Raw genomic sequence first — 16,112 nt, 5'->3', positions numbered from 1 at the left:
CCACTGCACCCTTCCTCGCCCTCAACAATCTCCGCGAAGGCGGCCCTCACCTCACCACGTCAGGGCGAGAGAAGATGAGTTGAGCAAGGCCCTCGTGAGGGTTCCCAGTCTGGCCAGCATTGATCACAACGCCACATTTGTCATTGATACTACCCAATTACTATATTTTACTAATTCATTAGTGCTAGCTAATTATTACTTAGCGACTACATTTATATGGTACTGGTGAACCCACACATATCGAATATAAAGGGGATCACAAAAAAGTTCGATATATAGGTAATTCGAAATAGAAAATAATAGGCCCAGAGGCTAACGGCAGCTTACCTATTGGTTCGTCCGAGGGCCGCTAAGTTACTGCACGCAACTGGGAAAAAAACAGCATACTCACTTTACATACCTGAAAAGTTTGCTGGAGCACATTCAGTTTCATTGCTAAGTCCAAGTTGACTCTTCACACTTGCAGCGGCCATCGCTTGCGGAAAGTGAACTCGCGAATAGGCACTCAACCCACACGACGACGCCACGAAAATTGGAAGCTCGACGTGGCTCAATTGACTGCACACACGATCCACACGGCTCAACTGACAGCACATTCTCTTGTCCACCTACAGGTGCCAGAATACCTCAAATTGCACAAAGAAGTTCACTTTGGTTAGATATATCCGGCTTCGACTGTACTACTGTATTTTTACAGCATAAGCGGTTATGGGCTCATTCCAATAGCCGTTTCGGTTCGCGATGGTGCCGCCGCCGGCGTTTGGCCAAAACCGCTATCGCCGGAAATGCGAAAAAAAGCACCCGCTCTCCGCCGGGATCGAACCCACGCCCGCTGCGTGGGAGTCGGGTACTTTACCACTGAGCCACGCAAGCTTTTTTGTTTCTTTATTGCCGGAACTTTGGCATTGTGTTCACCAATTGCAACAATTTTTGCGAAAGAAAACAATACATAATTATACATATACACATACTTTCAAACATACATGCATCCATGTTGTGCGGTCAGCCATATTTTGGCTGGCACTGTCATGTCAGGTTTAAAATTCTTTTAAAGTTACGAGGGGCTCAATCCTCGTCAGCGAATCGAGGGGGCATTCCTGATCTTTAATTACATCGATGAATTTGGAAACACCCTCCCGGAAAAGTAGTCCCACAGGCTCACACACACACAAAAAAAAAACCTGCCATTCGAGCCCGCCATAAACAGTGGAGACCCGTTAGCATAATGATGTCCAAATGCGGTCCGTCCTTCTTTTCTACAGTTAAAAATCTAATACCTAATGGATTTAAGGGCAATTCTTTCTGTAGTGTTCTTTGAAGAACGTCCCAAAAATAAACCCCTTCCCAACAATGCAAAAAAACGTCATCGATTGTTTCCAGTTGTTTATATATAAGGCAGTTTGCTCCCCAAGGTAAATAAAAACCCTTTTCTTGTAAAAAGGCCCCTACTGGCAAAGTCCCGGTATGTAACTTAAAGAAAAAGGATTTCGTACCTGGCTGCACCTGCATTTTTTAACACGCTTTAATATGTCATGTCCCTGTCCTCCACTGTTTATGGCTCTGTACATAGGAACCGGTATGATCATGTCAAGTGTATCCCTGTATAATTTCTTCCGTGACACCGAAAGAAGGTAATCATTAGAAATACGTACGGACAGAAAACGGACACTGTCAACTACTTCCCTTAGGTACCCTCGAAGAGCACCAGGCATACTTAAATTGATTACCACATAAGCCGGCAAATGCTTGCTCAGTCGCAACTGACACATTGTGCGCAGAAAGGGGTCACACACGTCTCGAAAGAATGTAAGCCTGTTCACTAGCTGTTTAACGAAAAGATGTGACAGGCCTAGGCCCCCGTCTTTGACTCGCTTAAACAAGTTCATACGGCTACATCTCTCTCATTCTGATGCCCAAATGAACACAGCAAAAACTCTGAAAGTTTTTGCACATTTATACGAGAACAGTATAAAACTTGCATGACGTACCATATCTCGCTTATTAAAAACAAGTTGCATACAGTGGCTTTCGCAAACATTGACAGATGAGTGTCTTTCCAATTTGTTGTTTTTTCCTTGCTTCGCTAACTTCTTCGAGCCAGTAGTCCTCAGTACGACGGTAATTTTCGAGTGGTACGCCCAAGTATTTAGCTGGCGATTTAATCCATCTAATGTTGGCGAACGTTTCCGGTGTTGAATGCCATTCACCATGCCAAAAACCCAGACACTTACTCCAATTTGCAGTGCTCCCTGTTGTGTTAACAAAATGTTTAACAATGGTGGTTCCTTCTGTAATACTTTCTTTCGATGTACAGCACACCGCTACATCGACTGCATATGCTAAGAGTTTCACTTCAGCTTCCATGAGTTTGAAGCTCCTTGTGCTACTGTTCTGAATGATTGCCAAACAAAAGCTTTCTAGATGGCAAACAAAAGCGGGCTCAGTGGACATCCCTGGCGAACGGAACGCTCTATTTGAATGGTGGCCCCAGTGTCTTATTAATAATAAGCCGTGTTGAGCAGTTCCGGTACGCCAGAGCTACCCCATCAGTGAGCCACGCAAACGCTTGCTATCACGCAGCAGAAATATTCCCTTTAAACATGCGGCGCGCAGGCACAGACAACCCGAGCCTCCGCCAGTATGGTGGCGCTGTCTAGTAGCCTGCAACCGCCGCGCGCACGGGCGCAGATGACGAGATGCGATTCAGACACGGAGGAAGATTATTTACGAGAAGAAACTCACGTCAGCGCGGGCGCTCGCGTACGACCAGATAACGTCACATTAGTATGCGACGACGTGGGCGCATGCAGTGGCAAGCAGCAGCGAAAAAAAAATGTCACAGTTTCGCCCTAAGGGCGAAGCGATGAATGCGATAGCAACACAGCAATGTCATACGAAGTAAGGTGAGCGGCTTTGGTAGCAATATGAATTGTAGTAAACATGAGCTGATTAAGTAAGCAGGTGTGATGCGGCGTAAGTAGACCGACATGAAGAGAGACTCGATGACCACGAGAAGGCGCGTGTGAAACGGTGGTGTTGATGAGAAGCGCTTCCCGTGGGCAGCGCGTGCGAAGGGACACACCTGTAGCGCTGCACTGCCGACCCGGGCAGCATTGCATGTGTAGCGTGCGTTGGAAAATGTGGCCCGACTATTACTAACTGATTGAAGAAGCGTGGTGTGAGCGCGCACAAACAAACATGAATAGATCACACTGAATGACTGCAGACAACGACCGTCAAAACGCTGGCAGCGAGCGGATATATACGCCGCAGGAGCGGGCGAAGGTACGTGCGGTCTATCGCTTCAACGGAAACTGAGCGGCGAATGCGCATAAGGGTCAGAGCCGTGTGGAGATAAGAGACGGTGCGGTCGAACGAACGACGAGCGCGGTTGTTGGCAGCGTAGAAGTGCGCCCCCCCCCCCCCCCCCCCCCCCGCTCCTTCCGGCGCTGGCTTCCCGCTTCCTTGTTTGCGCGTGGGAGAGATAAGAGACTGTGCGGACGAGCGACGAGCGCGGTTGTTCGCAGTGAAGTGCCGGCGCTGGCTTTCCGCTTCCTTGCTTGCGCGTGGGAGATTGAGTGCGTTCGCTCGCCGTGATAGCGCGCGTCCCCGCACGCTGCCTCTGTGGCATACGGCGCGCGGCGAAGATTTTATCTATACAGAACCTCACGGCGACGCCGACGGCGACGGCGACGCCGACGGCAGAAATCCGGTTGAAGTGTCCATATAATTGCTATCGCAATAAAAATGTAGAACCCCGCCCCGGCGGGCTACTCGGGCGCGTTCTCTTCGGCGGCACCCGTGTCTCCCGCTCAAAGCAGACGCCAAGCAGACGACACGGGCGTTCGGCGTTCGCTTCAGCGTGCACGCCGTAACGTGGTTTTTGTGGGCCTTTAAGTCAAACAGCAACTGTTCTTGTCGGTGTCTGTTCGAGGGCCATAATACTAACAGCGCTGATACGTGCGGTGTACACTTGTTCGGAATTTGCTAGCCTAAGATGGGACGCAGGTGGGACGCGTGAGTGCCTTCAGTAGAACTTGTGAGGCGCGCTGCCGAACGGGAGCAACGCGCGCGGCCAAACAGGAGCAACACACGGGACCGGTTGACTTGGCCAATGCCTCCTTTACTAAAGATGCCTGCCGCGTGGTCCAATAAACCCGGTTATTTGCCCTCTCCCTTTTCTCTTCTCCGCAAAAAGACAACGAGTGCCGCTTGTGGCGCACGTCTGCAACCTAGATCACGTGCGGCGGCCTCTCAGATTACCATGGCATCTGTTGCCGTCTTGCAGGCGGCAGGCGTCGTTTAAGACGCAAACAAAATGGAACTCGAACACGTCAAGCATGTTTCTAGAAAGAAAACGATGGCGGCGAAAAGAACGTGCGCTGCGAGCAGGAAATGATAAACTGTGCAGAACTGTAGACGCATACAAAGAAGAACTTCGAAAACTGGAAGAAGAGTGCTACGTCTCTGCATTTTTAGAAGTTGTGGCTGACACCGAGGAGGGGACGGCAACAGCAGTGCTGCTTTTGGACCAAGTAAAAAATTATAAAAGGAAAACACCACGCTGGTCGGAAATAGCAATACGACACCTCTGGACAAGACCATACGAATACTTGAGGTGCGAAGAGCTTCTCAAGCTACCTTGTAGAACAACGCTACAAAAATACTTTGGTACTACGTCCGGTGAATTCGGTTTCAGCGAGTTGGTTCGCTCCCGCCTGGAAGTACAGCTTAAAGGTCTGGACACACCATAGTCAAAAGTATGTAGCCTTGTTGTTGACGAGATGAGAATTAAACAAAAGCTGCTCAACCACAAACAAAGGGCCGCGTTCGTTGGTGATGTCTACCTAGTGATATAATCTCGACCGGGTGAGGTGGGTCGTCACCGCAGGAATCGGGAGACGACGACGAAAGCGGGCATCGTGATGATGAAAAATAGAAAAGATTGTATTCACTTCATTGGTACATGGTTTTGACTCTATCCGAGTCTCGAGCGGTTCTGATTAACACGGGGGCCAGGACGGCCTTAAATCCCCTCGTGGTGGCCGGCATTTCCTTCGGGGAAGTCCTCTCTCCGGTGGTCAAGTTGACGACCTCCTCGCCCTCGGGTCCTCCTTCTTGGTAGCTCGCCGTTTTCGTCTGCTCCGTAGAGGTGAGAGCTCTCTCGGAGCTGAAGGGGATTATCTCGTCACGGGAAAAGCGCTGGGGCTTGCTTCCCACATTGGCGAGATACAGATTCCAGGCATAACCTGCCTATGACTCCTTCGGGGAACTTGTGGAAGTGTCAGACCTCTGTCGGGCGGTCAAGTTGGCGACCTCCTCTCCCTCGGATCTTCCTTCTTGGTAGCTCGCTGTTTTCGTCTGCTCCGTAGAGGTCAGACGCTCTCTCGGGGATGAAAGAGGATTATCTCGTCATGGGAAAGGCGCTCGAGCTTGATTCCCACATTTGACAGGTGCAGTTCCAAGCCGATCATAACAGCCCGTCCACCGCCACAGGAGGTCTCGAAGGGGTTGCAGCATCCAAGCACCTCGAAGAGACCGTAGACCCCGTGCCTCTGCTTTGTTTCGCCGTTCGTTCCAAGGCAGGCCAGGTGACACCCTCTGGAAATAGACCACGCCAAGCCCAAGGCACAACAAACAGAGAGCCCCCAACTAACCATGAGAACTGCCAGGTTCACACATTCTTCACGCAAAACCTTATCAGAAATAAACCTGCAGCCCTCGTTCGAGCTTCCCGAAAATTAACAAAAGGAAAAAACCAGACTTAAGTGCATTTTTCAATTAACCTAATACCTAACGTTTTTGTTTCTCCTGCCCGGGAAAGCCACATTTATTGAGAGACTGAGAGTGCATTGAAAATGATCAGACGGATAAATGCTGCGCAGTGAGTTAGTTACTCGTTGGGTCAATATTATCTGCCAGTACCAGCGCTTCTAAGGCAAAATGTACTGCGCTCTGATGACCGCTTGAACTCCTAATTAAGCTGATTCATAAAGTGGCATTTAAATCCAGAAAACCAAAAGCCATACTCTATCTGCAATGGTAGCCGATAAACGCACCTACCCTGTAAGCATTGAATTACCCAAAATGGTTTGTTTCTACAAACCTCCAATGTCAATGCCTATCTACAAAAACAGCGCGTTCACGAGCCACCACCGTCGCAAAACCTGCTTCGCAGTTTTATTCGCGTAACTGGCGCGCATAACAATCATCACAACGAATCACCGAGATTAACGCGGAACCTTTGAAATTAAAAGAAATGAGGTCTTAATAACTAACAAATGAAAAAAAAATGCAACGCGCTCTATTTACAAATTTACAAACGGGAACCTTATGGAGGCACCCAATTCGACAATTACTACCTCCTAATGCGCACTCGACTAGGTCGCAGCCTGAAAGTCATTGGGCCTCGCCCTGGGCAATAAAGGGTGCCAGACACACACTGCCCCCTCCCGTCACCTGTCAATTCGTGTGGCCGCAGCTTTCCTTTGCGTCTCAGGGAGGGAGGCCGTAAACGCGAGGAGAATCGCCATTCTTCCTTTGCTCTCCCTCTCGCGGCGCATTCCCCCTCATTGACTGTTTGACTGGCCCTGTGCTTGCGCGCGTACCTCATCCAGGTTGCACCTTTCAGCCGCATTCCTACTCGCGGAGACGCGCCCTGTTCTGTTGTCAGCCGCCTTTTTGCGACGTCTCCGTTTTCTCAACCACCATAACGAGCCCTTTGAAGTTCTGCGTGGTGGCCTGTTCCCTTCGCTTACGGGCTGCGGTGTGTCTGTCTCGAATTTGCGCTGTGCTAAATACTTCGCTCGTTTGCGCTGTCTGAAAAATTTTTGCCTCGCCAGGCGGTCACCGAATGTGCCTGTGCAATCCTCGATCGTCCGGGTCCTGCCCTGTTTGGCCGCCATATCAGTCTCCTCTCCTTTGGACGATTCCGGAACCCCGCTCAAATGCGGAGGTACAAGGGAGTTTTTCAGCGCCTCCTTGACCTTTTTAGGGCTGCTAAAAGAAGCCTTGTCTCCGCAAGGAACGTGCTCCGGAATAGCCACTGCTTCTACCTTCGCGACGTAATTGCTCTCTTCTGCCGCGATTCCTTCTTTAACAACCTTCAGATGGTCTAAATAGCCCTCCGAATGTGACAGCTCCAAATTAGTTTCTAATTCCTCTACCAGCCTCTGCTGCGGTATGCCCACTGAGCCGAATGCCTCCTCGCTAGCACCTTTTCCCCCGCTTTCATTAGTTATGTGCTGCGCTTCCTGAGTGCCTATGTCATGAGGCCTTTTCCTTTCTTCATTGCCTTGCCTTATCTCCGCCGCGATCTCATGAGCCTGGGGACGCGGGAGAGCTTGGGCCGTATAGTCGCCAAAACTCAGACCCATTTTCTTTAGCAGCATTTCCGAGCGATTTGAAAATAAGTAGGGGCATTGTTTGGACAGATTCTGCGATACCGCGGCTTCAGTCATCAATAGTCCGAACGGCCCCTCGATCTTTACGCTGGCTATGGGCAAGCAAACACTATCCTCCTCAACTACCTGCCGGATCCACGCATGTTCCCCGGTAAAATCCTCAGGTTGCACATACGCAGGGTGGACGATGTCCATTGTCGCAGCCGAGTCCCTAAGTACCCTACATGGCGTTCCGTTCACTGCGAGGTCGCGAATGTAGGGTTCTAAGAGCTCCAAGTTGCCGTCGTCATTTACGAAAGAAAAAACAATCCTAGGCTTCCGACAGCCGATCGCAAGGTGTCCAGGCTCCTGGCAACGGAAACAGACGACCGGTTTTCTAGCCTCGAATGCCTTTTTGTTTTTCTTTCGCCTTTCGCTGCGCTGTTATTCTGGCCTAAATTATCTGTCGGCATGTCTTTGGTTTCACTTCCAGCTTTCTCTTTGTGAAAGGGGCGCCTGTTTTCCTCTTTGCCGAATTTAGTCAACGGCCTGACGCGCGTTTTCTCGGATTCGCGACGTGCGGCGAATTCATCTGCTAGCACTGCAGCACGTTCTAAGCCCTTCTCGCCCGACCTATCTTGAATCCACAGGCGCATCTCTTCGCTCAAGGACCCATAGAACTGCTCCATGCAGATTAGCTCAACAACCTTGTCGTGACAACCGAACGCATCTTCCCCTTTTAGCCACTCAAATTGGCTTTCAGTTTGTAAGTGAAATCTTGAAAAGACTCGCCCGGTGTCCTAACTGCCTCCCGAAAACGGCGACGGAAAGCCTCCGCTGAGAGCCGATATTTTCTTAGCAGCGCCGCTTTTACTTTCTGATAGTCCTCTGACTCGTCCTTCGGTAGCCTTGCAATTATTTCGGTTGCTTCGCCAGGAAGAACGGTCAGAATCTGTTGCGGCCAACTCTCTAGTGCCAACCCGTTTCTCTCGCAGGTTCGTTCAAAAGTCACGAGAAACAATCCCATGTCATCGTTAACCTTGTACGACGGCATGAGATCCCTTATTTTCACTCGTGCTTCACCTGAATGCCTTTCATCTATTGAGTGGTTATTTGCTGATTGCCTGGCCAGATCCCGCTGCACGTCTAGTTCTTTTAGCTTTAGTTCATGAGCTCTCTGTTCCTCTCGTTCCTTTCTCTCTGCAGCTTCCCTTTGTTCAGCTTTCTCAGCTCTTTGCCTTTCCTCTGCAGCGTATTGCTCAGCTTTCTCAGCTCGTTTCTCTATCTCTTCCCATGCTTCTGAAATTTCGTCCTCAAGAGCCCCGCACTTCTCAATCGCCTCAATAAGCTGCGGCTTTCTCTGACTTTTCCCGACCTCAATTCCAAGCTCTTCACAAAGTAATAACAACTCTGGCTTTTTCCGTTTGCCCAAATCCATGGTCAATCCCGAACGAGGACTTTCTTACTCTACTGTGACGTGAGGAAGCTTTCCACAGGAGCCTGCACGTACAGAAACTAATTCACCGTTTTAGAAAACACACAAGCTAAAACCTGGCAAATTCTCAAAGAAAGTCAAGCGCTCACCATTCTGCTGAAGCCAGGACGAAGGGTGGAGTATCCCATTGCTGCCAACCAGCTGATATAATCTCGACCGGGTGAGGTGGGTCGTCACCGCAGGAATCAGGAGACGGTGATGAAGGCGGGCATCGTGATGATGAAAAATAGAAAAGATTGTATTCACTTCAATGGTACATGGTTTTGATTCTATCCGAGTCTCGAGCGGTTCTGATTAACACGGGGGCCAGGACGGCCTTAAATCCCCTCGTGGTGGCCGGCATTTCCTTCGGGGAAGTCCTCTCTCCGGTGGTCAAGTTGACGACCTCCTCGCCCTCGAGTCCTCCTTCTTGGTAGCTCGCCGTTTTCGTCTGCTCCGTAGAGGTGAGAGCTCTCTCGGGGCTGAAGGGGATTATCTCGTCACGGGAAAAGCGCTGGGGCTTGCTTCCCACATTTGACAGGTGCAGTTCCAAGCCGATCATAACACTAGGTCCTGACCTCGAGCACCTCGCTCCTGCAGCTGAAGGTGAACATCTGGCGAATTTACTGCAGTGTTTTTTTTTATTTGTGGCCTGCACGAAAGATATGATACCTTTCGGTTATTTCTTCACCAAAGGTTGCACTGGGGACCAGCTCGGCGAGGTCATTCGCCACGTCGTCCTCAAAACAGCCAGCATTGGTTTTTAGGTTATCAGAGTTGTAAGCGACAACCACAATATCAACGTAACCGCTATGGAAATTCTGAGCGGAGGAGAAGCAAAAACACGGGCACCGCATCCGGCAGATACATCAATGCATACATTTTTCGCCTTCGATCAAAGCCATGTTATAAAGAACATCAGGTCTCAATTCCTGGCCAAGGAATTTGGTGAAAACAAAGAAATATCATCGAAGTATATCAAAATGCTCTACAAGATGCAAAGGCAGTCAACAGTGCGGCCAATCAGACTTCTCACAAGGGAGCACGTTTTCCCTTCGAATATCGAAAAAAATGAATGTGAAGACGGCCGTGCAGCTATTTTCTCCTGCAGAAACCGCAGCACTAAATTACCTCAGGGATCAGGCAGGTCACAGCTGCGATTCCGAATTTGCATCTGTGGGGCCGACTGTCGAGTTCATGGAAGTCTTCCACAAGTGGTTCACATGCATGGACGTGAGCAATCTTCAGCAGCACAGCCATCGCAATGACGCAGATGCTCGTCAGTTTTCTGAAATTAATGACCCAGGGCTGGATTGGCTTGAGGGCGAGTTTGTTTCTTACATTGAGAACTTGAAAACTAAAAGCCGCGCGGAAAACTTCCTCAGTAAGGAAACGCACCATGCGTTTGTCTTCACAACAACGTCAACGTGGAATGTATTCGGTTTCTTCTTTCTGACAAGAAATTGAAATTTGTGCTTACGCGCAGATTCTCAAGTGACCCCATAGAGGCCATGTTTGGATTTCTGCGGCGTAGATGCGGCTGCAACGATGCTCTGGATGTGAAAAGCGCAGTTTGTGGAATCGACCGGCATCGTCGCCTCCTCCGCCCAAAGCAACGTGAGAAGCTCGACATCGTTCTCATCAGCACAGCTTCTATCAGTTCATCACACTCCCACAAAGACCACAAGTACTGCTGAAAAGGTTTTAGGCGCGGCGGTAGGTAGGCTAAAAGAACAGTGCCTCTCAGACGTGCCATTGCCGTCAAATCCAGATGTCGCCAGCGGGGCGATGGTCGGGGGATTCATTGTAACAGCAGCAAGCGAAAACATCCCCTGTGCTGAATGCATTGCTCTGCTGCAAGGTACTAAAGCGAACACTCCCCTCCTTGGCCTCATCGCACACCAAGATCGCGGGGGGCTCACGTATCCAAGCCAAGAACTTGTGAAACTTCTGACATGCTTCAGGAAATTCGTCGACAGCGTGCTTCCGCACAGGAAATCATTCTCACAACCACTAAAGGTTTGTGTGGAAAGGAGTGTCGAACTCCTTATAGGAGCACCACTTCTGCGATGCGGCAACACCGACACCGATCACAGCAGGAGGCTTTTGCATCTTATAACTGCCAAGTTTATCAAGCCACTTTTCAGCAACTATGCAATTGGCACAACAGACATGCCACTGTCAAGCTGCTGGAGTGCAAACCAATTTCCCGAAAACTTCTTAAAATGAAGACTAAAATGTCTGCGCGTTTTACCACTGCAGCGATAATTCTCGGGCAGGACATTTAAGCAGTTTTACTGACTACGACACACTGACGGTCATCGATGTTTTCTTCTTTAGCGTGACGGGGTGCTCGTGCTCAATGACCACGTAGAAGATAAGTGCTTCAAGCCTGGCCATCCTTATCGCCAAACTTCCTTCTTTAGGGCTGGGATCAAAAACTTCAGCTTGCGTCATGCATGCAACGCGTTCTCTTTGAAATCGACCTGTGCCTAATTGCTATGAGCTCGCGTGACCCGACAGAAAGCATCACAACCTCAACACGCATGAGGGACTACGTGCGACTTCCTAGAGACACGCTGCCACACGCAAATGCTGCGCATGGTTTGACGCGTTCTCTTTCGCGAGTGTCGGTGAACGCAAAATACAGCAATTCTTCTAACTGCTGGCAGCATGAACTACGCATAAGTTGACTACATCAACACAGTTGTGTTCTGTGCGATCAATGAACTCGGTCGACCAAGCAGCACTTGTCTGCAAAGCAAACTGGAATTAGGCGCTTTTTCGTTCAAGCACGGCAAGCAAGCAGAGGCAACAAGCGATGGACTGTAGAAACTTGACCATCTCCTGACGGCTGGTGCGTTGGCGGAGGCACCGACATCACAAGCTAAACCGTAAGGCCCAGTTTATTTTAACATGCGTGTGTCGATTGTATACGTACATGTTGCCGTGCGTGTCACTGAAAAGCGTACGTTAAGTCACCAGTTAGTGTTCTTTAAAAACCCATTCGTCGCATAGTGAAAAACGTCTTGACGCAACGCCGATAAGACGAATAAAATGAATCTACCAGCACCCTGCTGCATAATGATACCACACGCGGGCAAACAGTTGCGATCACGAAACTGACTAACGAACGAGTAAGTATAGAAAAAGCGCCTGTGAGAACATTCGCTAGCAGACGCCCCCCATATCAACGCTATCGACGCGCCGGCGGAAGCGTTCAGCGGACGCTGCGGCCGCCACCGGAAGTTGAAAAGGCAACGAGCGCCGCCTCACGGAATTCATGCAGAACTAAGGGAACCGGCGCCGCAATGGGGGAAAGCGAGCGACGCGGCGCGCATCTAGTAAAGGAGGCATTGACTTGGCAACCAAGACGGCAATAATTTCTAGCTCAGCCGCCAGGTGCCGCCACAATGATAGTGGCTCCGCGGGCTTGTCACATTTTCGGGTCGCCGCAACTGGCGGAGTTTGCACTCCTAAAGGCCGTTTCACATGGTGCGATTTTCATCACACCGGAAGTGCAGTCCCAGGGCCGATTCTGCGATTTTCGGCTGCGACCAACCGGTTGGTAAGTGCGATCGCTACGATATTGCGTCGGAATTGCGCCCAGAAGTATTTTGCGGTCTGTTTTGTAAAATGCCGGCGGTCGCTCAACGCAACATTAATATATACTTTTTAGTCTATAAATGTTGGCTCAACAAACCTCGAACAGTCCAACTATGAGTGGAGCCTTGGATTGCGCAATCGGTACGTAACATCAGCACCGACACGCGAACTGCGCAGAAAAAAAAACACCGCATATCCACGGGGTGAATGATGATGAGTGGGCGAAGCTCCGGAGGGAATCATCGGTAAACCGTGAATCTTCCGTGTAATTCGCCCAGTCTCGCCGCACTAAATCGAACGATTGACTTCCACCAATGACACGCGCCATATGTGACGTCATTCCTATTTTATAACAGCGCCCTTCATTATAATTGCACCATCTCCCGCTTAAGGAGACGCTAGCACAAACGCGTTAGAAACGTGCAGTACTCTCTAGTAAGGGGGAGAGGCCACAGCGTCTTACGCAGCCGTTTACACATGCCGGAACGAGCACCGCGTTTGCCGACGCCATCAGCGTTTATGAATACGGGGGTAAGGCGGAGAGGCCATAGCGTCTTACACCAGCTTCTTACACGGGCCGTCACGCGCTAGCACAAACGCGTTAGAAACGCGCAGTCTTTCGTTAATGTTGGGTATTTATTGTCATCGTGGTGCGTGTGTCCATGTGCGCTTCGTGGCGTAGTGGTTAGCGTAGCGCTGCGCGTTCGGAACCGAGGGCTCCCTGGTTCGATTCCGCGCTACGGACAGAACTTTCGGAATTTTTTTTTCATAAAAGTAGACGTGGCTACCTACTACGACGACGACTACTACTACATACTACAGAGGAGGGACAGACCCACACCCTAAGGGGAGCTTCGCCCCTAAAAACTCGTAGGTCACATTCGGTTCTCTGATTTCTATGCGCTTGTTGACACGATACGTTGCTAATCACGCGACGCTTTTATTTAGGTTGGCTTCGGGTGCTGATAATATGTACTTTTGCGTGATTTTCCGTTATTCACACGCGCTGCGAGTTGGTAAATACTACGAGGTGACCCTCACAGGAAGGATGTCGTCCCAATTTTCTGGTTGTAGAAGCTACTCGCGACATACGAAAACGCCACAGTTGTAGCGTGGCATGCTTTTACGGAGGGAACATTTTAAACAATATGCAACAACGGACAAATGCTACGGTCAATTGGTCACGCTATACGCGCGACCATTTAGTTGCAGTCGGTTGGTTTGGGCTTTCATGCGCATTTTCCCCAATGAGTTATCTCATTTCACGGTTCTGTGAAATCAAGCTCGCAAAGCGAACATGCAAACAATATATTGCTACACGCGTGTGGTATTTGATTGTTTGACCGAGGCGCGCGGGCTCCATCACTCGAGAAAAGAAGAGGAAGAACGAGCTGGGCTCGCGCTGTGAACCTAACCGGTCAGCGCTGCAACCGCTGTTGTAAATACAACCTGTAAATAGTTGCCCGTCTTACTGACTCGTTCTTTGCGTAACATCGTGGTGGAGGTGGAACGTTCCCCGTCCTCGCCACGGAGCTCCGAAGCGGCCGCACCGTCGTCTTCTCAGCCATGGCTTCCGATGGAAACACCCCGTCGCCACCTACACCTGCGGCGCCTACCACAGCGTACGTTACGGTTCCTAGTATCCGTGATTTTGGGACATTCTCCGCCCAAAATGGCGTTGACGTCGACGACTGGCTCAGCATGTATGAGCGTGTTAGCCGAAGCCACCACTGGGACCCTACCATCATGCTTGCCAATGTGATATATTATCTGGACGGGACACCGCTTGTCTGCTTTCGCACCCATGAGGTTGAGATATCCAGCTGGGACACTTTCAAAGAGAGGCTTCGCGACCTCTTTGGCAACCCGTCAGGTCGCCAACAGGCTGCGCGAAAGGAGCTTGCTACCCGTGTCCAGTCGTCGACAGAATCGTATGTCGCCTACATACAGGAAGTGCTCGCGCTTTGCCGGAAAGTCGACGAGCACATGACCGAGGTTGACAAGGTGGGCCATATCCTAAAAGGCATCGCGGACGACGCCTTCAATTTGCTCGTCTATAACGACGTCTCTACTGTCGACGCCATCGTCAAAGAATGCCGCCGCTTCGAGGTAGTTAAAAGCCGCCGCGTCGTCCCACAGTTTTCCCGGCTCCCAAACACCCCTGCCACGTCCCCTTGCTCCGCTCTTCCTGCCACACGACCGTTTCAAGAGAACGTCACTCGTATCGTTCGCCGTGAGATTGAAGCGGCGAGTCCGGCCCCCCTTCATCCACGACCCTTCAACGGTACCTTTGACCCAGTGGCCCCTACTATTTCCGTTATACAAGCAGTTGTGCGGCAAGAAATTGCAAACCTTGGCATCCCTACCGCCTGCTCTGTCTCCCGACCTGATTCGGCATCCATTCCCATGGCCACATCCTTCAAGGACCAGTATTTCGCTCCCCGACCACGCAATCCTGCTGAATGGCGTACCCCCGACGACAAACCGATCTACTTCCGCTGCCACCGAGTTGGTCACGTATCCCGCCACTGCCGCAGCACCTGGATGCCGCCGTACTGGAGCTCATTCCCTGCTCCTCGCCCATACGCCGACGCTCGCCGTTACTCACCTCGCCGTCCGTACTCTACTTCTGATGCCCCTGACAGCCGCTCCTCCGGGCGATCGCCGTCGCTCCCCGTCACCCCAACCTCGCCGCTTTTCCTCGCCAAACCGCCAGGCGGAAAACTACGCCATGCAGCTCTTGGAGGTAGTGCTGCATCCCGTCCGTCCTGTACAAATCCTCCGCTGACGCTCCTTACGAACGCGAACCTAATTGACGTAGACGTGGATGGTGTTCCATTCAAGGCATTGGTTGATACTGGAGCCCAAGTGTCCATAATGAGCGCTAATCTTTGTCGTCGCCTCAAAAAAGTTCTTACGCCTGCCATCACTCGGGCCGTACGCGTCGCCAATGGCGCCACTGTTGCCGTCAGTGGTAGGTGCACTGCGCGCGTAGGAATTGCTGGCCGCCACGTTCCAGTCCTGTTCACCGTGCTGACCAGTTGCCCTCACGACCTCATCTTCGGGCTCGACTTTCTGACGACGCATTCTGCCCTCATCGACTGTTCCACCGGTACGCTGTGCCTCGAGCTTCCGCTTGTTTCCGACATTCGCCCCGAACAACCGAACACCCTCTGCACTACAGCGTTTGTTCGGTTACCTCCAAAAGCCCTAACCTTCGTCGAACTGGCCTCAACGGCAACCGTGCCTGATGGCGACTATGTCGTTGCACCTATTCGTGACGTCCTCCTGGCGCGCGACGTCTCTGTGCCACACTCCGTCGTTACCCTTGCCGCTAATCGGATGTGTCTCCCCGTCATCAATTTTGGCTTGACGAAGCAAGTGTTACCTGAAGGCATAGTGGTGGCCACGCTCCGGTCTGTGACAGACGACCACGTCACTGCTTTTGCAGCCGACGCGTCTCCAGATCCTCCTGATTACCCACAGGGTGCCTTGAACCTCGACGGCCCATTACGTAACATGGTCGCTCCGGACCTCGCCCCTGATCAAGCAGCCGCCCTATATCGCCTTTTGTTGTCCTACCGCGACATATTTGACAATGAAAATCGCCCACTTGGTCAGACGTCCCTTGTTCAGCATCGGATAAACAC

The sequence above is a fragment of the Dermacentor silvarum genome, chromosome 4 (assembly GCF_013339745.2).
Source record: "Dermacentor silvarum isolate Dsil-2018 chromosome 4, BIME_Dsil_1.4, whole genome shotgun sequence".
Taxonomy (NCBI): domain Eukaryota; kingdom Metazoa; phylum Arthropoda; class Arachnida; order Ixodida; family Ixodidae; genus Dermacentor; species Dermacentor silvarum.
Note: the sequence above shows the minus strand (reverse complement) of the source record.